This window comes from Ciconia boyciana, chromosome 2 (assembly GCF_034638445.1).
Source record: "Ciconia boyciana chromosome 2, ASM3463844v1, whole genome shotgun sequence".
Lineage (NCBI taxonomy): Eukaryota > Metazoa > Chordata > Aves > Ciconiiformes > Ciconiidae > Ciconia > Ciconia boyciana.
The window spans coordinates 154,328,120-154,351,087 of record NC_132935.1 but is presented as its reverse complement, the minus strand read 5'-3'; the positions used below and the strand labels follow the sequence as shown (position 1 = coordinate 154,351,087).

Below are 22,968 nucleotides of genomic sequence, written 5' to 3'. Positions count from 1 at the left end.
TTGAAATTGTAGACCACTGAACAGTGGAAAATTTTAAGCACACTGGGTCCCGAGGGCAGTTTTTCCTACAGGAAAGGCAAAAACAATATAGAGGTGAAAACAAGTTATGACAAGCTGTGCATGGACATTGCTAATGGTCTGTGCCTTTGACTCTCTACTTTTTCTGAAATTAATTTAGTCTTCATTTGCCAACTTTTTTTTGGTATATTCAAGTGGTATATTTTTCCTCTACATTACTAAAACTCTGCCAGAATTATCTAATACCTGACTTTTGAAAAATGTTTTCTGGGCAGCTGCTAATAGCTGTCTACATCGAAACCGTATTCAAAAGCTGCCAGAGTGTCTCTGCAGACACATCTGGCAACGGCTAGCCCTTCTAGCAAACAGGCTATTGCTGGTTTGAGGAAGCCAGCACACTCAGGTTTAGCTATTTTCCCTTACTCCCGGGTAGGCACAGGCACAGTCACGCTTCAAGCCCATTGTGTAGTCACAGGGCCCGGTAGACTCCAGTGCGGTTACTGATGGTGGGTGGTGCATGTGGATGTGCTGTTCAAGCTGCAGCTAAGTCACTCAGAGAGGTTACTGCCTCTTCTGCTGCTCTTCCCCAGCATGCTGAGGGAAGCCAAACCTCCCCATGCAGTCGCTTCCCAAACTGCCGAAATGATCTTGCTTAGCCTAACCACATTTAAAAGCGGTGGTGCTATTTACAGAACCCGCTTAGAGAGCAAACATGCTAGTAGAGCCTGAGGAACAGTATAACCAGGTATGGGGATGGTGAAGCTCCAGAGACATGGAGACTTCAATGTCTGAAAGCAGCTGAGCTTTGCTTGGAACGGCATGTTGGACTGCAGCTGGAGAGGTCTGCAACCACGCAGATAAATAGCTGCACATCCTTATGGAAATATTTAAAACCACCCAATTTCAAAATAATCGTAATGGCCTGTGATTCCTCTTGGGGACTTCTGTGCAATTTAACTGTGGTTATAGGGGACTGGCACTGACTAGGGATGGCTGGTGTGTGGTAATACCTGTTTGTTTGTGGTGAGTGGTGGTGGTGATTCAGCCTGATGTCTAGCATACGCCAAATAGCATTAATCCCACAAATACGGAAGGAAAGCAACATTTGGAGAATAGGTTTAAAATAGACAGGGCAGCAGTTTTCGGGAGGGAATGTGGTAAACAGACGAGGAAATCTGAAGAATGGAGTATGAAAAAAGGTAATCTGGTGAAACCATTTAATTCACAGAAGAGTATAGTCTCAGCTGACAGAGATAAGTCAGAGACCAGAGAAAACACAGCAGATTGAGGAGGAAAAGAAAGGGAAGCAGATGACAGAAAGCTTATGGAAAGCCTGCTGACCAGAGAGGCTACTGTCTCCAATTCCACCCCACAACTGTTCGTCAGCCCCACGGACTGCTGGCTGAAATGACTGTGATCATATTGTCATGACCACACTAACCTACCTCAGTCAAAATTAATAAAATCAGACTAAATAGAATATCTTTGCTTACTGGACTCATTGTGGCTGAAACGATTTCAGAACTGTTCACAAAAGCAGTTCCTCTTCTAATTTGGAAAAGGCTAACATCCCAGAAATAATAAGATAATGAGGGCAGTAGTGTTATTACTTGATTTAAATGCAACCACATGAAGTGTGTCTGATCACAACTAGCATAATTCAGAAGATATCCGGCTATGCCCACTTAGTGAGGTGTGGCTGCACAGTGCTGCTCAGAAGGACAGCCAGATGACTACACCAGATTGGCCAAGGACACAGCTCTTCATGGCATTGCTCAAAGCAGAAGCACATGGGTTTGAAACATAAGGCCTTTCACTAATATATACTTCTGGAAAGGAATGAATATGTAGAGAGAAAAGAGTGCTCCAGAAGTCCTGACAGATCATCCAGAAGAATGAGAAAAAGGAAAGATCACATCCCTTATGCCATCCTTCCCATACTCCTATTTAAGCATTCACTACAGATCACTTTCAGAAATGGAATCTCCAGCCAAGTGGGCCTTGCACATGAGCAGGATTGCAGGCTTTGAGGTTCCTGAGAGTCCATATGCACTCATACACAAATTTTCAGCCACAGTAATGTGGGCAACATCCATAAGCTCCTTGTAACTCTGTAATCGTAAGTGATTGCACTGAGTTTCCATGCTAACTTCCTGAATAAGCTAAACGAAGACCTCGTTTTATAATAGTTTTTGAGAATACTTTAACAATGGACACTAGACATTAACAATGGATTGGGCAGGCAGAAAAGGATCAAAAATCTGGGCAGCTAGATGAAGTTCCAGAAATGAGTAAAACCGTGTACGTGTTGCAGCAAGATGGTTGTCAGACAAGCAGAGGCAGTGGGAAGCCACCCAAACTGTGGGTGATATATGATACAATCCATTAAGTTAAATTACTAATACCTTTTGAGAGGGTGAAGGTGACATACTTTCTAGCATTGCTTCTACCTGCTGCACCTCTGAACTTTGTAACTATGGCTATTCCTCTTAGAGATGGGCCATGCAGTTAGCTATCAGCATAAGTAGCTGGTATGGGCATAGAGCAGCAATGTATTAGCTACCTTCTTTCTACAACAAATATTCAATGGACTTAAGGGGGAATTTCTGCCTTTGCAGGTCATGAAGCAGTAGATCTTGAACCAGAGTCTCCCGTCTACCCTTTCACATCTTCAACATTTTTATTGAAGTCTGCCTAATTTCTTATACCTAAATAAATTTCAGCTCTTTGGAGGAACAAGAATTTATATCAAACAAGTAAACACTCAGCTTCTGTCCAAATGTGTTATTTTCACTTACATTATAAAGGACTGAAAGAACAGTAGCAAGAAACTGCAAACATAAGAATACAATTAAGTCAGCAGAAATCACTGCTGAGAAGGAATATGGTTGCTGCTTATAAATACAGAGGATAAAGCTGCAGGAAGGGATACCAGTACCAAGTCTATCCAAGTGCTGACAGACACCAGTTGGTGGGCTATCCTAAGATGTGACCCTGCCTGTAGCAAATGAGACCCATCCTTCAGCCTAGCGTGTTAGCATTAATATACTTCCAGCAAACAGTCTGTGTTGTACACCAAACTGCACCCTAGGGTGGGCAAGGTACAAGTGTGCCTTTTGCAGCATATGATGTGTGGACAGGACTCATCAGCAAAGGGTGAGGTGGACATCTAGCTGCAGTTGCTTAAATCATACCAGCAAACTCCAGGTATTCATCATTCCTACCAAAGCCTTTTGTTATGAGCGTGTGGGGAAAAAAACGGCCTGTCTGCTCCTCTTAGTTTTCACCTCCTTTAGGTTTTATGCACAAAGGTCATATGCTCCCTCTGTTTTAAGTTTGGTGGGGTTAGCAGGAGTGTCCTCTCCCCACTAACATCTACTGGCATCACCACCAGCAAGCTCCTCAGTGAGAGGTATTATTAGAAAAAATGTAGGAAAATGCAGCCTGCACACTAAAGAATGTAAAACTAGGTACTTAGGTTCATTGAGTCTAACTATATAGACATCGAAGGGGTAATAAAGCTTTAGCTAATAAATGCTAGTAACCTCTAAATGTGACTTAATAGCTTCAATTTAATGACTTTGGGCTATATCCAATGACAGAGTCCCAAAATTTTTAGGTGACTGGTTTCCAGCATGGAATCTGATTTAGGTGCCAATGTTCCCCAAAGGCAGAGTTAGCACCTCAAAATGGGACCCAAAACAGCCAGCTCAGTGGCGAGCAGCCTGGAGCTGCTGTTCTCCAAGGGGAACTGAGGGGTGGGTTTCTCTCTTTGTGAGATGCAGAGCCTGCCATCCTCTGCTAAACTTGATATTTTTTCTTTGAAGGAACAGCATGAGGTTACTCTTTGCTTTTCAGAATTGTAAAGGAAACAAAAAACTGTCAGCAGAAAAAACTGTCTTAGAGTCTAGAGATTGCCATCTTCATGTAAGAGGTGAGGGTCAATTTCTTTAGAACAACTCATAGAGCACACACATGCTAGGAGAATGACTGAACCTCAAGGCAGTGGAAGAAGGTGGAACAGTTTTTCTTCAAAAAAGCAATTTGTGGGTTTTTTAATAATAATGTATGTTAGAAGCAGCTAAAAATCTGACTGCTAAGTACTTGGTTCTGGTGAAGACAAACTAGTGAGAAAGTGCAATTCAGGCAGTCAGACATGAATGATATGGCTCTGCAATATATTACATGGCTCTCATCACTTTATATGATAAATGTGTGAATAATTAAAAACTTGAGGCTGCTATGTTTAGGATAGAAACAGGGGATTTAATTCCTGATATATAATATCTAAAAGCAGATACTTATTAGTCACACCAAAAATTATTGGTGTGCAATCTATGTCAATGAAAAAAATTAAGAATACAACATGTAGTTCCCAAAAGTGAAAAGCAAGCAGGCTCAAGACAGCCCTTTTTTTTCTTCTCTTCATGAGTGTAGTTGAGAATACAGTTAACTCAGTCAAGAATCTTCATTTTTTTTCTCTTTTCTGACAGGGGCTTTCATTCCCCCCACTGAAGGAAACTAAACTCAGAGAACTTTACAGGCATTTCTATTGACTCTGTGAATAATCTTGACTCTAAGGATTATCCTCAAGCAGCTGTGGAGAACACAAAAGCTTTCCCCAGAACACAGGAAAAAGAATACTGATGCAGCCTGGGGCAGATTTTTTTTTTTCCTCAGCTCTCAAGTGATTTTTAAGAGCCAGCCGGTCTGGAAAACGATGAATTTGTTTGTAGGAAAGGTAAACACTGCCAAAATCAACAAGTTCCTTCCTTAGGGGCCTGTAGAGCAAATTGGTCCACAGATTAAGACAGTTCAGTCCAGTCATGTTGGGGCTGACATGAACCCTTCAGGCTCCCTAGCTTTTACCCCAGAAAATATGAAGAGAAGTGATAAATTTCTTATGGAGGAATTATACATTGTAGGTTCAGAAAAATGAAATAAATAAAAATTGATCTCCTCTGTAAATATCCTGGCACGGGATTTGGGGGGCTTAACTGAGACGGCTGGTAGGTTTACTAGTAGTTTCCTTTGCACTGGGTCAAATAGGCTCTGTCTTGACTCACTAGACTGGTACCGGTGAAGGATTTAATGGTGATTAGAGCCGTGTAAAATGATCTCCTATGTTGTCACCTGCCAAAGAAATTTCAGTGGGTGAAGCCTAACCCTATTCACAAGTCATTTTTCCAGCCTAAGCCAGGAAATGTGTTAAACAAGCAGAGCCACAGTGTGTTACAGAGGTGGATTTCATTTTCATGAATGCACAGGATGTGTGTGAGAGACAAAGTGAGATGGGAAAAACACAGCATTTTACAATCTGCTTTGCACTTTCCCAGCACTTTTTGTTTCAAAGGCATTAAAGAATTAAGACAAACTGTTTTTTAATCCTGGTAAGACACAAAAACATTCATTACTCTCATTTCATAGATCAAGAAACAGAAGGAAATAGAAACTGAATGCTCGTGCCAATTCTGGTGCCATAAATCGTAAGAAAATTTTATCAGAAACAGTGTAATAGGAAGGTAAGGCAAAGTTTTCAAATTATTCTACTAAACAGAGGTGCCTAAAACTTTAGCAAGCAGTTTTGAGTACTTTGGCTGGCTGTAGCTGACATGGCCAGGTCATGCACAGTTCAGTCGGACTTTATTGGCATGACAACATCTTCACACACAGCTACAGGAAGTCAGCAATACAGCTGGGAGGGAACCCAGGTCTCCTGACTAGCAATTCTGTGTATTAATGACAATACTCTGCTTCCTAGTCCCTTACATCCTCACAGCATTTTTCAACTATTAACTAATGCATCAGTGAGGTTTGTTTGAGATGGAGATGCAACAAGCAAGCTCAAAATGAAAAGCATGTAGGGCCACCATTTCAGTGGGAAAAGGTTAACTCACTCTAATTAAATCCCACAGAGCCTCTCTGTTCAGAAACCACCACATTTTAAAAGCAATGAGGGTTAACATCTCATTAACGGGGAGGTTGGTTGCTATAAGGCTGCTATATAAAGATTTTTGATACTTATTTCTGCTGGAAATCAGTGTAGGGGAATATTGTATTCAAAAGTCTTTGTCGGAAAGGCTAAAGAACTGCTAATCACTGCAGTTACACTCTCATTTTGACCTAAATTAGCGTAGCTCTGCAGGCTTTTCCTTTCTCTGCACATCCATGCATGAGACCCTACATGCTGTGTGACATAACCGGAGGGAGCATGCATGTACATCAGGTCATAAGACAGACATGCTCTGTCTTAGGACAGAGCTGTTGCACTTGCTGGCACCAAGAGGGAAACATCAAGCCTGCTCGCAGTGGATGTGGTGATGCACTACATGGAAGACCCTCGCTGTTCAGTCTCCTGTGGACCCAATTCTCTGTCCTGTTCCAGGACTGCAGGCACAGATGCTGAGCACCAGCAGGGATAAATACCATGGAAATTCCTCAACTGCATTGGACACAGAAAACCACAGCACCAGCACAGCCTGAGCCTTGTTCGTAAGGGGTGCGAAGTATGGATCTGGCATGTAGCAATGATCTCTGCCTTTTCCTGAACATAGACCTCTTTGTATAGGTCCTACCATCATAGGACCTCTCTTGACTATGTTTTCCATTTATCATTGCCACAGAGAAAAAAGTTTACACATGCTTGGTATATGTGGAGATAGTAAAACTTGGCCTACTCTTGGAAAGATTATTGATTTATATTAATGAAGTGCTATTTAGGTAGTGACTGAATAAGAAATGTAAATTAGTTAAAGAGAGACCCAAGGAATACATAAGACCCACCTTATGTATGACTCATAGTCAAGGAAGAGGAAGAACTTATGTCAGCTAGAAGAAAATAGCAAACAAACAGCGTATGTGTTGTTAGCAATTGAAAAATATATTCCACAGCTTTACCCATTGAAGGGTAAATTTACAATGTCTCTCATGGTTAGATGAGAGGAGGGCTCATTTCTAACCTAGCCATAGGTTAATAACTTTAGTTAGTTTCTCATACAACTGAAAAGCAGCAACAGGCATCATTGTTGTTATCGCCACAGGGTGGTAACAGAATTCAGTGAATTCCAGAGAATAATACTTAAAATGTCAAAACATAAGCTTAACTGAATAAAAAGAAGAAGTGTAAGCCCAACCCAGAGAATGGAAAAGTACTGGATAAAACATTGGAAAATATCCTGCAGGAACAGTCCTACTTTGGCAGTGGGATAGACTAAATGACCTAATACAACTTTTCCATCCTTAATTTATATGATTCTATGATTCAACGAAAACACACTGTGAAATTAAAAACTGAAGCAAGTCTATAACGTGGCTACCATATTTTATAAATGTTTTATAAATACACATTTCTATAGGTATTTAAAATAGTGACTCCCTTGGCACTAGTACTACAGGAGATATATGCAGACTGTCAGATTTCCTCTTAAAACATTCATCTGGCTGCCAGGCTGAACAGATGCCAGCAGCCTAAAAGATAGACCTAAGAATAACCCTGAAGACACTCTGAAAAGAAATAATTGCTAAAACTGAAAAAGTCAATTATGTTGACAGCTATGGGCTAAAACTCTTCATTGTGAAAACGAAGGCAAAGACCAAAAAAAACAGGAACAGTAGGAAAGCTGGACCCTCGATGTGAGAGGGTCTGTCGGAGAATGGATGCTCTTAGGTACTTACTATTCTTTAAAATGTTGTCCTCCTCTGTGGGGAAATAGGAGCAGTGTTAAATGTTGTAGGAAAGTCACTATAGTGCATTGTTTATAAATACACAGCTCAGACTTTTACAAATAAAGTTTAACACCTGAACTGACAGTTAATGAGTAGGCTGATCAGAAGACATAACATTCAATTCCTCTCCTTACTGGGTAGATGCACATCATCAAAAAATTAATAAAATATGGAATACATCCAAGGCCGCCCTCCTCTTTTTTTTTAATGATCTTGTAAAGGAAATCACTACTCTCAAAAGACTGCAAAGTGAGATTTATATATTTAGGTTCTCTTAGCTTAGTATAAAAGTATTCCAAATGAGAATATGCACTAACAAAGATTGTCCTGTTTTCTGAGAAGGGAAATACTGACTTTCAAATGTGCTTCCCCATGCAGATAATCCTGTGACCACAGAGGCTCCTGCAGTTGTAAATAATTTGAGACCACCTGGACATGTCTAATACAGACAGCCCGGGGAAATAAGTCATTTAAAAAGAAAAACGAAGTCTTCTTATTCGAGTCCCTCGGTACAGATCTGTAGCTCTAAGGCTAATCAATTAGCTCCCAGAAGAAGAATGGGTGGCTCTGTTCTGGAGTACCAGGTTCAGTGCCTTTCCAAACAGTGGAGGAGCCCTGTAGTCCTGCTTTAAATAAGGAACAAGCTTCACCACTGAAGAGGACAAAAATATGGTTTAAACAAATAGTTTATTAAAGGAGCAATTGTAAAAGAAAAGATTAATCCCTTTTTTCAAGGAGCATTTGTTCCATCTGAGAAAAATAGCTACTGTGAATTGCTTTTCCACAACAGTGAGCTTCCAATTATTAAAGATTTTTTTTCCTCAAAGGAAAAAAAGACACTAGAAGTGTTGAGAAAAGCAAATGCTGGACAGACCATATTCAAGAAGGTGATTACCACTGGAGATGGATAAAACAAATTTACCTGGAAAGGTGGCTCAGCAGTTTCTTGTTGGTAGACTAGAAACACTAGGTCCATAAAACTGCAGGCTACTTCAGCTACTTTTAAACACTTTTAAAACTGCCTTATTCATTACCCTCCCACTTCTCACATCTGCTTTAGCCTTTATTCTACAGCAGATGTTAACACAGCAGTCAAATCCTCACGGAATCTCACATCTCATGACTTAAGAATATTTCAAAAGCCTCTGAGAGATTTAGGAGCCAATACTACTGATTTTCAGTGAGGTTTGGGCTCCTGGGACAAGATTCATAAGTTGTTTTAGAGAATTTCTATTCTGAGAGTCAAAACTCCCACTGCTCTGTCCCAGCTGGTGGTGGCCCTTGAGGCCACAGTTCTCAGTAGCACAGGAAGCATTACTGGCTGCACAAGACCAGCAGAAGCCCTGAGAAGGAATTTGATGCTGAAGATGGAAATGCCATAGCTTGTCCCTTCATTTACAGTTAGCTTGGTTAGCTTGGTTTGTCTATCTGCAGCCTGCTGCATTTGTTTGGCTACTGTAATAATATCCAGTTGCAGATATATCAATAGTCTAAGTCATACCTAGCTTTACAAGTCTGGACTTATTGACCTTCACAGATCTAAAATAGCTGCTTGACTTGTGCAATTCCTTTGTACAATTCATGGAACAGTGCATAACAAACACCTCCCCAGTAAATCAGCAGCCATGTAGAAGAGAAAGGCTCCACAAGGATGAGCCAGAGGACATTTTGTGGGCTTAGATCACAAGGTGAGCAAAGCTCCTGGTTCCACTTGTGTTTCACAGTCATGAACTTTGCAGAGCTAGGGAGCTTAGCCTTCCACAGAAAAATGGAGGGAAAGAAGGGAAAGGTAGAAGCACAAAAAGTCCTTATAGTGTCATGATTAGGGCATTTATTTCAAAGATCCGCATTCATATCCCTCTTTGAGTAACTGAATCTGACCCCAAGCTTCTCTATGCATATGCTTTTGGGTATCTGGGGACAATGTTTCTCAGTTCCTCAGATCTTTCCCTTTCCATTAATTAAGTAGTCTGCACTTCAGGGTAGAGAGAGGAAAGCAAGAAATTAAGTGAAGGGAAAAGCTGAAGGAAAAAACACCCCCTAACATACCAAACAGAACATTTTCCTGAGAAGTAGGACACCTGGAGCTGAAACAAAGTTGGATGCACCCCACTCTCCAGGGCTACATTCTCTAACCAGGCCATTCTCCTGCACCTGAGAAATGCTAGAAAATATGTAGGAAATTTGAGACTGGACTGAGTGCATCTACCCAGCAGGAAAAATAAGATACTTTTAAGGATGAGCTACATGGACCAAAGTACTACTACTGCAAGGATTTTAAATAGGTCTATACACCAGAAGCAAAAACAGAGGGGATTTTGATAGTGATGCACAGACAGCTAAGATGCTATTTAGTCTTTGGATTTAGAAGAAACAGGCTGGTGATGTGGATCTATACTTTAATCACAAGGGTTTAGATAGGGTGCCTTTGGAAAATGAGCCTCCAAGCACCCAAGTTCTTTTTGAAGTGGGACCTGAGTGCTTCTGAACTTGCCTTCACTGTGCAGTAAAGTGTTGTGCAGAGATAGCCCAATGAGTGCTAGACCTGGAAGTGCTATAGTTGTGCTAAGTGGGTCCAAGGGTCTTTGGCTCCGAGAGCACTGAAGTTGGTGGATGCCCCAGCTTGGGCCAACATGGCTCAAACTCTGTTTTCTCTTTATGATAGTTAATTACTACTTTTTATGCTTATATCTAAAATCTAGCCTTCAGGCACCTCTTAATTATGCTTCATAATATGGTGTGTACATCACCATTGAAAATATTAACCACAGTCCTTCTTTAGTCTTTCATATCTACCTTCCCTGCAAGTTGTTTATGGTCATTTGGTGCAGCACACACAGCTAGTCTGAGTAACTATAGTAGGAAATTTAGAGGAACATGCAATTCTCTTGCAAAAAAAACATTTGGTGAAAATGGGGAAAATTCTCAGTGTTTCAATGTCTTATTTAAAACAAATAATTTTTATTATTTATTATTTTAACGTCTAAAAACATAATAATAAAAAACACCAACACTGAACTGATTTTTTGTCCCCTCAGAAAATTGTAAAATTTGCAAGTTTGGCCCTACTTGGAACAACACCAAATTTTTGAAAACTTGAAATATTTTATAGAATGGAATGTCAGTTTTCCTCATACTTATAGTAATATGCAATTTAGGCCCCTAGCTGCAGTGAACTATCTGGTTTTATGGGGTCTGCCGAGATAGTCTAGATTCCTTGGTCTGAATCTGCAAATGTTTTTACCCACGCACAACTTTCCTGCTGTGTGTGGTCCCACTGAAATCAATAGGACTCCTCACAGTGGTTAAATTAAAGATGGGTGTGAGTGTTTGAGTGTGAGTGTCTCATGGCCTGAGACTTCATATTCCCAAGGAAAAGCTCATGTTATGTGGGGAGAGGGAAGGTCCTCTGAATTACCTTACACACCTATCATTCTGTGTAAACAATGCAAATGAAAATAATAGTGTTACATTTTCAAGCTCAAACTCCAGGTCTGGAGGCTTCCTTATATGATGCCAAGAATCATAATAAGTCAAGAACCTTAGAATAGGCAATGAGTGTTTCAAATTATTCCCTTATTTTCTTAAGTTGACTGGACAGGGATATTTTATGTGGTTCTTAATTTATTATCTTTCATAATAAGGAAAGTTACTGCAGAAATATAGCATTACGGAATACTGCTGAACATATTATTAAATCTAATCATGGTAAATGGGTTCTCTTTCCAAAATTGTATCGTCCTGTCTATCTTTCTCCAAGATATTTGGATAACTGGCAGTTTCATTCTTCATACATTTCAAGCTCTACTAATTATGTTATGAAAAGATCTTTACAAAATGGGTGCTCTGGTGGGTTAGCACTGCTTCTCCTGGGTGGCGGGTAACTAGTGCTGAAGCAGAGGGACCATACTGCTGCTGAGAAATTCCAGCAGTCCAGGCTTCTATGTTCATCTCAAATGAGACAAAAAGTCCACTTTTAAAAGATTTATTAGTATCAAGAATACTGTTCCTTTTTATTAGTGTTTGGGTTTTACATAGCACCAGCTTTAAAACAGTCATCCTTTTATTTTACCATTGGAAAAAAAAAATCACACAGAATCACACAAAATCAAGTTTAGTACGAAGTAATGACTGGTCCCAAACCTCGCATTATACAGAGGAAAATTCTGTAGTCAAATAACAGCTGCCAGCTGTGATTTTGAGCCAGAACAACAGCTTTTCTCAGCAATGTGCTGGGAGCTATCTCCAAAGTGTGTGGGATGGTGTACAGCACTCAACAGGAACAGGCTGTGTCACTTCTGCGATGATCTGAGCACAGCGAGGGAAAGCGGAAGCAGAAAGACAAGGACAAAAATAAGTACCTGTGCCCTGGCTTGCCTCAGTGTAATCCAGAGAATGTAAATCATCTGCATTGCAGCCATTTTTAGGGTTTTTGCCTTCCTTCCACTACCAGGCTGGAGCAGCAGCTTATGCAAGTGTGTCTTAGGTCTGAAAGGAGAGAGGACTGAGAGCACGGGCAGCCGTACGGGCCAGCCACTAACAAAAATGCTTCCAAAAGTCCCCATGAAATGTTATCTCTTGCAGGCAGCTGTTCAATACCTCATGATGTGTGTTAGGCACTGCTTTCCTGCCAGCCTACTAGACTGCACAGCACGTTCACCTCAGCTTACTTTACTTTATTAGATTGTGAATTAAAAAGCATTATTCTCATTGCTCAGCAGGCAGCTTCCCTTACCAGTGACTCACTGCTGCTCTCGTAACCCTCCTGTACCCTCAGCACCACCCAGGCCATAATTTGTCTCAATATATCAAGTAGTGTCAAGTGCCTGGGAATGTAGTCTGATCCATCACATCCAAGTAAACCAAAGTGTTGTCTTATGCATATATACACGCTAAACAGAGAGTAGATCACTTCTGGAGATGACAAAAGCTAAATTTATCACCATTTTGGTGGGAAATTCCTTTTGTCTGCCTGCATGGAAAGTTTCTGTTTGGTGACATTGTGACTTTCAGGGATTTAAAGACAAATTAAAAAAATAGCTCCTGGATGTCCCCACTCATTGAGACCAAACCCCTCATACCCCACCATAGCCCCAGTCTGATCGTGAGCTGGCACACAACATGCAGAAGAGTGCAAGTCCAGCAGGATCCAAATAGCATCAACAATTGTTAATCTGCTGCAGTTTTTAACAAAATAATGAAAAAGAAACAAATCTTCCATGTGAGCAAGTTAAATATACAAATAAGATCCACAAGGAATAATTCAAAGGAAGTTTGCAATAATTTTCTGCTGTTTGGATTAGTTAGTCCAAATGAAAATGTCTTTATTCACAGTCTTAAATCCAGGCTAGCACTGAAGGCCTGTTCTGCAGCACTCAATCTCCCATATAACTGGAGTTTGGACAATGGGTTCAACAGATCTCAGAGAAAATTTTGTTGCTCACCCTTTAGTATGCAAAGTGTCATTACAGGCCAAATCTCCTCTAAGTAGCCTCTTCTTTTACTGACTAACGCAGATTGTTTTCACTCAGAGAACTGAAAATAGAAGGCAATAATTCCTTGGTTAGTCAAGCTGAAACTCTCTGAACTATTAAACAGTCATTTAGCCAAGGTCCAAGACCACCTATGAATCTAGCAGAAGTTCACACATAACATGGAGGAAGGGCATAGTTTTGGAGATCTGTGACCTCCTCCAATTTTTAGCTGCATGGTGTAACAGTTACATTTACTGGTAATGGGGAAAATGAGTGTCCTGAAAAACACGGAGAGCAGCAGCTTCTTTTGCCTGGGCTGCAGCTGCTCACCACCTCAGGGGGTCAGGAAGGAGTCCTTACTTCTGCCACAGCCACGACGAATATAGGGAGACACATACCAGTCTCACCACACAAGCCAAAGTATTAACCAAAAGATGACTGTAATGAATGTCAGGAAGATCAAATTAGGGTCAAGATAGCTTGATGTCCTGCTTGCTTGCTGCTTACTCAGAAATAATTTCCTCTTTATGTGAGTTATTTGTTCAAATGAGGTTTGTAAGAGCCCTTATCTGACTCAGCCTCCAGGCAATGTCTGCCTCACTGGGTCAAATCATGCAGCCACTGAAATCAATGGGAACATTCCTTGTGATTTCAAATGGGGGCAAAGCCTGAGTTACCATATACTATAGTATATATTTTCCCATACATTTACTATGTACTAGGTAATGCCCACAAATGAAAAAAATCTGCCCATTAATAAAAATGAAAATCAACTAAAATGATCTGAGTTGCAACAACTGTTTTCTTTGTGAAATGATCATTTGTTCTCCTGAAGAGAAGCCTACCCATACAACTAGCTTCATCTGTCCTTTTAAGTTAAAAGTCACTGTATTTCCCTGTTAAGGTTGAGGACAAATATTGCACTAGGTGCTAAGAAAACTATATCAAGAACTTGATGATTTAGTATATTAAACAGATTGATTCAGGTTTCCAAAGAGTTTCTGCTGAGTTTTCAAGCCCTTTTAGACTTGCATTTACCTATGGGTTCCCAGTTTTCCTGTTTGAGTTTGGAGCCACTTGCAGAGAGACAGAAGTAATCCTGTATTTGCCATGGTACATGACATATAAATATACTTCCATTTGTATCTTAATCTCATAGTGCCCCACTTTTCCATCATCCTCAAGGTGTTTTTAGATTTGTTTGTTTATATGTCTTCCCTTTTTTGAAAAACAGTCTGCTTTTCTTTCTCCATTCCATTACTTTTGGGGTTCTCCATTAGCCTTCAGATATGTGTCTTATCTAATTTTATAGGACTATGGAATAAAATTCATATTAACTTTTTCATTTTTTTATATATACTATTTTCATTCACTAGTAGATGTTGACAATATGTCCATTACTTCATAATGAAGCCTGCAGTCTTTTACCTTTGCTCATAAAAACACGCAGTGGTTTCTGCAGTAAGCCTCACTGAAGCAAAAAGTTGTGTCAGTGCCACCCCAAAGAAATGAAGTCGGCAGAACAGACCCCCAGCTGAGTACCCTGTTTTCTAGCTTGAAACTCCATTAACAAGATTGCTTTCTTTTCCTCACATTCCTTCTCGCATTCTTGATACACGCCTATCTTCCTTCCACATACAAACCTTGCTCGCATCAGATTCACTCATAGCTCTTGCCTCTTCTTGAACAGACTTTGTTGATTTCATGCTGTTCTCTTCCACCATCTATGCAATCCACCTTTTGCTATTTCTTGTTTTAAAAATGCCTTGCTTTTACAGTAGCTGTGTACGGTGGAATCCTTCGCTGGGAGGGACTGTACTGCTGGATCATTGACAGCACAACAGCAGAAAGGAAAGCTGCAAGTGCTGCTACTGGAAAGCTATGTACAATGTGCAACCTAAAAAAGAATTCTCCTCCTCTGGGAGAGTTTTGCATTTCTGCCAAGGCAGAGATAGCAGTACCAGCCCAGTTCACCTGGTCCAACCAACCTGCTGTGCCTGGTTTGATGCAGTCCAATGCATATCTAAATGTTCCATAGTAATTGTTTCTTTGCCCAGAGACACAAATAATGACCACCTATTAGAACCTCAGTCCCTAAAGTGTTAATATAGAACAGATACCATAGAAATCTGCTTTTCTGTTCGGGTTTGTTGCAGTTTTCTTCACTCAATGACTAGACATCACTGCAGGAAAACCCCAATTCCTTTTAGCCTCAGAATTTAATTCTTTATTCACCCTATGTTCCTCAATGAATATGTTCATTTGGAGTGCTAGTTTTATCCAGCTAATACCCAACTGCTGCTGAGTTAATCAAACAGAAGCAGCAAGGAGGCAAAGGCAGAGAACAGACCTGCCACTTACATGCTTTGCAGCCAGTAATGGGCAGGCACCCAGCCTTGCTTCAGATAAACAGCTCAAAAATTCGATCCTTATCCAGACTACGTTTCTGTCTCTCTGTATGAAAAAAAAAAAATTTAAAGGACTGAAAAAGTTGAATAATAAGACTTTAAAGCAGTATCTTGGAAATATAAAAAAACCCCACACACCACACCCCCCCAGAAAACAAAAAACCTATCCATCCTCAACAAGGGGATTCAGAGACACAAGAGACACATTTTTATATGTTTCTGCTTTGCCTCTCCCCACCTTCCCTTCATTTCTACCCAACTCCTAAATGATTTTGTTAGAGGTAGAACAAGGAGAAAGGAATTTTCCATAGAAATGGAATTTCTTAGGGAAGTGATTACTCACTGACCCAAAATGTGTCAGAGAAGGACCTCTCCATGGGTGAAGTTTGGTCTGACTATGAGCATACTTCTGGAAGGCTTGAGGCTTCCCAGGGCTCTGCTGAGACTTGCAGGTTACAGTGTTCAAGCAGCCCTATTCAAACTCAAGACAGCTTTCGTATTCCCTGGCCATCTTCTTCTCCATCCTGCTCAATTTCTAGCACTCTTTAGAGAAGAAATGAAAAGGGCAATATTTCAATCAACAATTGCTACAATCAGATGCAGCTTAAAGAGGCAACTTTAAACAATGCTGCTGTCACTGCTGTTGAAAGTGCCTCCTTCACAAGAATCTTTTTTGTAATTGTCTTCCAAATAGGCCTGGAATAGCATTTCCAAATATTGAAGCTTCCCCTGAACCATAAATTTTAATTTTTAGTCATCTCTGGGTAAAGCTGATTCATAGTCGAATGCAAAATCTGTCTGTTCTAATTAAGTGATGGAGTTTGATTCTCCCTGTTTCTCACCCTTTTCTATTCAGTCCTATGCAAGATGGAACAGAAAACTTAACTCTAGATGTTGGAGACCAGCAAACCGAATAGCTGTTAAAGAAATTAAGCAGGCCTCTTAAAGCAACTGATTTTCCTTCCATCAGACAAAATCCTATGCAATGGAGACCTGTTAAATGAAAACCTGAGGAAGTTGGTCTCTAGTGCATCCAGCACAATGGATAAAAGAACACTGTTAAATTAATCTATTTTCAGCAAATCAAACAAAGATATATTTCATATAATGTGATAGCCTGCTTAAATAAGTATCACTCACTCAAGAGAACTGCTAAAGTATTTTGGTGCAATGTGGATACATATTTAACAGATTTATACTTCAGATGTAATAACACTTTAGAGATTTACCATGCTTATGCTTCAAAATCAGGCCATAAGACTACTGTCTACTAATAGGGACTTTATTGATGTCTTTTCCTATGCAGAAGAAAAACCGTATAGTACACTGATACTGACTTTCACAGCTCTGACTACTCTATGTATGTTTTTTCTTGTTTTGAGGGGACTTCTGACTTCATTGTATTTCTTATGCAAAGCCAGTAGAGCTGTCAGCAAAGGGACTTTGGGAAGTCAAAAGGTTATTTGAAAAAGAAAAAAAGACTCTATTAAAACAAAAAAATTTTTCCTCTTTTTCCTTCCTGAATGAAATTGTTTGGGATAAAAGCATGATTCTAGTGTGAATGGGACCTCTGTAACATTATTGAGTTTACTAATTTTATAAAATTTGTAAATGGAAAGTTTTCTAACCTCCTCTGCAATGTCCAAAATACTTTGTATCAGTCAGGAATCATATATCAGCTAACAGTCCATCCTCTACAAATTATGTGCATATCTGTTCTGAAGAAAGTTCTTGAAAATAGAGATTCCCTGAACAGGAGCACTCTCAGACCCGCTGGAGGACTACATTCAGATCCTCTCCTGGAAACCCCCCATCGCAGTCATTTGTAAAGCCAATCACTCAAATGAAATAATGTCAAGTCAGCTGACCTCTACTGTCAAGAAGGAATGAAAAAGAGAAGCAGCCTGTTAATTAGGAAGGCTCCAAATCATATACAAATTCATAAATCAATGGCAATCACTCAGAAGCTGATAGGGAACCAGACACTTATCAGTGAATTAACGTAACTCACTTCATTCAGCTGCCACTCTTACACAATTTCTGTCACACATTCTGCACCAACTTTCAGATATGAAACTTATTGCATGATGCAGTTTGGAAATCCCAGGGGTATGGATAACTGTAGCATCATTAGAGATTGCAGATGCCTTTCATATTCATATTAATCATTCTTTCTCCTAACCTTAGCACAATTAAAGGATACAGCAGTCTTCAAAAGGTGCATCTCTCCCACACAAAACTTCACATTCTGAAAAAAACTACAAACCTGATTTAGAGCAGAATTAAAATTTGAAATATTTTCTCAACAAGGAATTTCCTGGAAAAATAAATGAGGAAAAAATGTGTCTCTGCTTCCTGGTTAATAGAAGTTTTCCACAGCAAATGAAAATGGCAAAGCCTGTTCATATGGGAAGTCAGAGAATTCTGACTTTTTTTTTTTCCTGTGAAAAAGTATTGATTTTGAAAAAAGAAGAATTCTCTTTCAGGTAGCCACTTCCATAGAAAATCCCTGCTCAGCCCCTTTTAAGCACAAGAAGATATCCAGATTCTCTAAAAAGATGACACAAATCACATGAAAAGGTGCCATGAATTATTTTGTCCATTTCATTGCAACACAAAATGTCTTACTATCTCTCTGTAGTGGCTAGCAGTACCTTATTGACTTAGAGGGGAAATGCAATGGAAAAGAGAATTCCTAGTAAAACAACGTCAGGAACCACTGATACCATGAGGCAATGTTTCCTAGATGTACTGACATAAAATATAGCGGAAGTGTGAAACTTCCCATTTCAGCAATGTCAGAATGTTTTCCCTCACAAAATGCTGAAATTTCAGCTAAATACGTATGATTTTGTAGTGTGTTTGCATTTCACTTGAAAAATAAAATGGGTAGGATGAGTGTTTCCAGGGAAGTTCTGCTAAAGAGAGAAGATGGTTGGCAGAAGTTCAATTGTAAGACTGTTGCTTGTCCCTTTGGGACACACATCTACCACTACAGAAGGAGACACTCTCCAGATCTGATCTGGGAAAGCAGTAAAAGCTCATCACAGTGAGCATAATCTGACTTGGCTCCCAAAGAGAGAAAAAACAGATTCACCAAGCTATATACCACCTGGAAGGGCTTTACAAGTCAAACTTCAAATATATTCAATGAGAGAAGAGTTTATTTTCTTTTTGCCTCCAAGAAGCTCCTTATTAAAACTAGCTCTGTTTGTGGGATTTATTGCACTTATACCTGTTGACAGGGTCTACACAAAGCTACTTGTGTGCTGTGAGGCCGTTAGATATGCTGTTAGATGAAGGTACGAAGAAGACATCACCTGTGCAATAGATTTCTTCACCCAGCTGATGGCATTTCATTGTTTCCCCATCTGGAGACAGAACGTATACGCCAAGAATCTTAGGAAACAACTCTATGAGATAAGATATAATGGAGTTTTTGCCAGCTGAAGCCAATACAAGGTGTGGTGAGATTTTCCAGCTGGAAGTTGCTCTTCTGCCTCTTACATGTGCACTCGTAGCCAATGTGTGAATTTGTCATCAGGCTCTAACAAATCACTATTTGTTTTGCAGACTGACTATGTCATCCCCAGCAGGAATGAGCGGAGTGCAGAGCAAGAGGCTTTGCAGCTGGCGCGGCAGCCCCCACTGACAGACATGAGACAACTGCTAGGATTTGGCACCCCCCTTCTCCCACCCAGGCTGATCCTGCATTACAAACTTGCAGCCAGGTCTCTTCACGCTGTTTTGCATGTATGCGCATTGTAACCCCAGCTTTGGGAGAAAGTCCCTGTTTATGGCCACAATTGCTCAGTCCTAGCAGACAGCCAGGCAGCATACCCAGAAATAACCTGAGATTACCAAAACCCTCTCAGGAAAGATCATCCTGCATGCGACAGAACTGTGCTACTCTCCCAATGCATGTGTAATCAATGCCAATTATTCCTTTCTTTATAAGGCAGTATTAAGAGATTGTCTTACACAGGTTGCAAGGGCGTTGTCATCTTTCAGTTTCTCAGACTACAGTGGGGGTAACCTCCTTAGAGCAGCAAATGATGATAGATGAGTGACCTAAACCAGGAGATTTCTATGTTGTTTCAGGAAGAACACGGGAAGGGCTTTCCCTAGCTATAAGAGCATAGGTTGTTTTTTGCTCTTTCTCAAGAAATATATATATTTGTCCCTTATACATTTGAGGAGCATCACCACAAAGAGGAACTCTTTCTGTCCTCTGATGCTTACCATTCATTTGGCAGTAGTCAGCAGTCCTGTCCTCTCCTCCTCCCTCCTCCAGCTCAGTATACATATTTACCTAGCAAGCCTCCCCATTTTTTCAGCTGAAGGAAAACTTTATCATAGAGGAGTGGAGAGCTAAATGGACTCATAAATAAGCTATTCCTCTTTCCTTTTTTAAATCACCAGCTTCTGTCTCACTTAGGTGAGCTATGATGATGACCCAGTCAAGTCTGTAACAGCCAGATCTCACAGCCTCATATGGTCTAAACGTCACCAGATCATCTGACACACCAGGAATGAAGCAGGTGATGCTTTACCGTCTCTTTTCCCACCAGAACTGCAGACCAAGCACTTATATGACAGGCCAATATGTGAAAACACTCTCAAGGTACCCTCCTTAATTTTTATTTTTTTTTTAAAAAAAAGGTTATTTTCTTCCTTAGCACTTTAGAAAATGCTAGATTCACAGGAAAAAATAAAAATTCTGCAGTGTGAGTTTCCTGGTGCTCAATACAAGCTGAAATTTGTCAAGATGACCCCAGAAGCACAAACATACTTTTACCTTCCCTGACTATCAATGAAAACGTAGGGGGAGAAATAATTTTCTGCTGCAAAATAAAATGTCCCATACATCACCTTTTAGATTAACTGTTTACCAAACACAATTATGTGGCAGATCATTTCAGTGATTTCCTTAGTGATCCTGAAAGGAAAGAATCAGCTCTGTGAAATGAAATTAAAGTCTTGCACACATCCCTGAAAACAGCCGTCCTTCTCTCAAGGTGCCTCTCTGCCTTCTCTCCCCAGCCCTCAGGAGAGAGAGGAAACCTCACCTCAGGTTTGCATCACTAGGCAATGAAGCTGTACAGTAGATATGGGAATTCTGAATCTCAGCTCTCTAATAACTTTCTGCAAAATGAATCTGTAGGCAAACTCAATAACGTATTTTGAGAAAATCTTCACGGCACTCTTTATCCTGAAAGATTTCCAGGCAGACACAAGAAGAACAGAAGAAATTTTATCTGAGCAGCTAAAATTACCTTCAAGAAACTACAAGGTACATAAGCAGCCAGGCACCTGCAACTCCCCTGAGCTGCGATCCATCGCTACCAGAGAACTGAGCAGCAACTGGACCCAGCTGGGTAAATGCTCTGTGTACGAGTAGCCTGCATTGCATGACCAAAGAGTGGACAAAACATAATGCATAGCCTGTCTGCTCCCCAATTAATGCAGACTGTAACCATCAGTTTTACTGTCTCATATCCCACTCTAGAGGAAGGGAAAAGAAAAATACCAGGCTGCCAGGTAAATATCTCATATTTCTCCCAAGAAGAAACTAACTGCTGGAACTCACAGAGGTGTAACTGAGTTCTGTCATCTGCCTTTAATGTGGCTATTTTTCTCTCTTAATCTTTGTCTTTTGGGTTATTTTATCTTTGAGAGCAGTCAGAACTTGCCTTGGGACATGATCAGTTCCAAGCCTCTGGGTTTTGGGGAATAAGAAGGATCAGAGAGGCAGAGTTTAGGTCACTGGCTACTGTTTGCTAAATCTTCCCATTGAAAACCAGGGTGGACTTTGCCTGGACATAGGACTGAAGGTGAGGGGAGATAAAAAGTACAACTGTATCTGTACTACATGGATTAAGAGGTAGGATTACCCTCAGATGAGAGCCTGCATACTGACCAGCTGCCCTGGCAGCCAAAGGGCACTGCTGCAGCCAGCGGGGTGAACCCCTTTGCAGGCAGGGGAGAGAGGAGGGCTTCAAATTCATTTCCTTTAAAGCCAGGACATCCTTTTACCTTGGTCAAGTGAAAGACAGCAAGGATCTGGATGCTCTTCCTTACCAAAGTTTTTCTCCTAATGAACCAGGTCATCTTGTTTCCTTCTTCCATTTTACAGATTCTCCAAATGAAGGAGAAAGATTTCTGCCTTAAGGCTCCTTCCTGAGTTATACAAAATGAATAATGATTTTATGCAAGAAAAAAGTTATCTCCTGTCAGAAAAAAGAAACAACGAATGTCAGAGATTCAGCAAATGCAATGTGGACTTCATGACTCTTAAAATAAAATAAAATAAAAATCCAGACAGCACACTGTGTCTTGGGTCATTTAAAATCAGTGCCATTTTCGTTCTCGGCTATGCACCCTGCCCTGAATTCACAGTAGCTGCTGTCAGGGCTCTTTGTTCTTAAATCTCTGTGAAGCATTGCAGATATAGAAACTGCTCTACTTCTCCACCCTCACTGCCTTCAGGTTTATTCTCCTTCCCTCACTATTATTTCTCTTTGTTTTTTTTAATCCACTCCTCCTTGCTCTCCCCTTCAGCTCCTCACTCCTCCCCAGTAACTTTCAGCCCTGTCCACTGGTCTCTGTTCCTCTCAACTCTTCATATTTACATCACTTGTCTTTCCCCTTTCCTGCCTTCTCTATTCTGCTCCACGTAGCTCACCTGTGCTTTCTTGCTCCACAACAGCAGTTTTACCTGCTGGATTAGAGCATTAGCTAACACTGAATTATATTTCACCTTGAGTGTAGCATGATGTTACATCTCACAGAGACCCCAGCACTCTGTTATACGTACAGGTTTGAACTCTTCATGCACACTTTTGTTCTGGTATACTGTAAGTGGAAAATAAGTTAAAAAGGAGTAATTATAATGTGTCAAGGAAACAATTAGATGTGAGATGAAGAAAAAGTGTGGAAGGAACAGACAGAAATAGAATATCTGGACATCAGAAAGGAAAATAAAAATAGATTTTATAAGCCTGTCTTTAAACAGTGGTAAAAGGGTGGCAAAAAAAAAGATGCAATGGGTAAGAAATAAAGAGACAGATGAAAAAGGTAATACTGGAAAACAATTTTTTTTTTTAGAACAAGAGAAAAATCAAGAAAAGAGAGGAGTCTCAAGAAAGGGTTCCCCATAGCATTGCTATAATAGTTTGAAAATATTCAGCCTTCTCAAAGGAAGCAATCTGGTACGGAGCCAGCAGTACCGGTATCACAGTGACAGAGCCAAAGAAAGAAGCTGGAAACCCTTGGCACAGAGGATTAGATCAGATGGAAATGAGGGAAGGAAGGATAAAAATTATTGAATGCGAGTAAGAAGA

The 22,968-nt window shown here is 40.3% G+C and overlaps 1 long non-coding RNA gene across 12 annotated transcripts in view; it reads right to left on the bottom strand.

The window, feature by feature from the left end:
- Positions 1-11,769: 11,769 nt before the first annotated feature.
- LOC140648513 (uncharacterized) overlaps positions 11,770-22,968 on the bottom strand; it is a 230,908-nt gene continuing 219,709 nt past the window's right edge. For all 12 annotated transcript variants that reach the window (XR_012041254.1, XR_012041259.1, XR_012041258.1 and 9 more), the window contains 4 exons: positions 15,973-16,168; positions 15,579-15,671; positions 13,188-13,278; positions 11,770-12,051 (listed from right to left, as the gene is read on the bottom strand). This is a non-coding gene — a long non-coding RNA (uncharacterized lncRNA). The remainder of the gene's footprint in view (positions 12,052-13,187; positions 13,279-15,578; positions 15,672-15,972; positions 16,169-22,968) is intronic.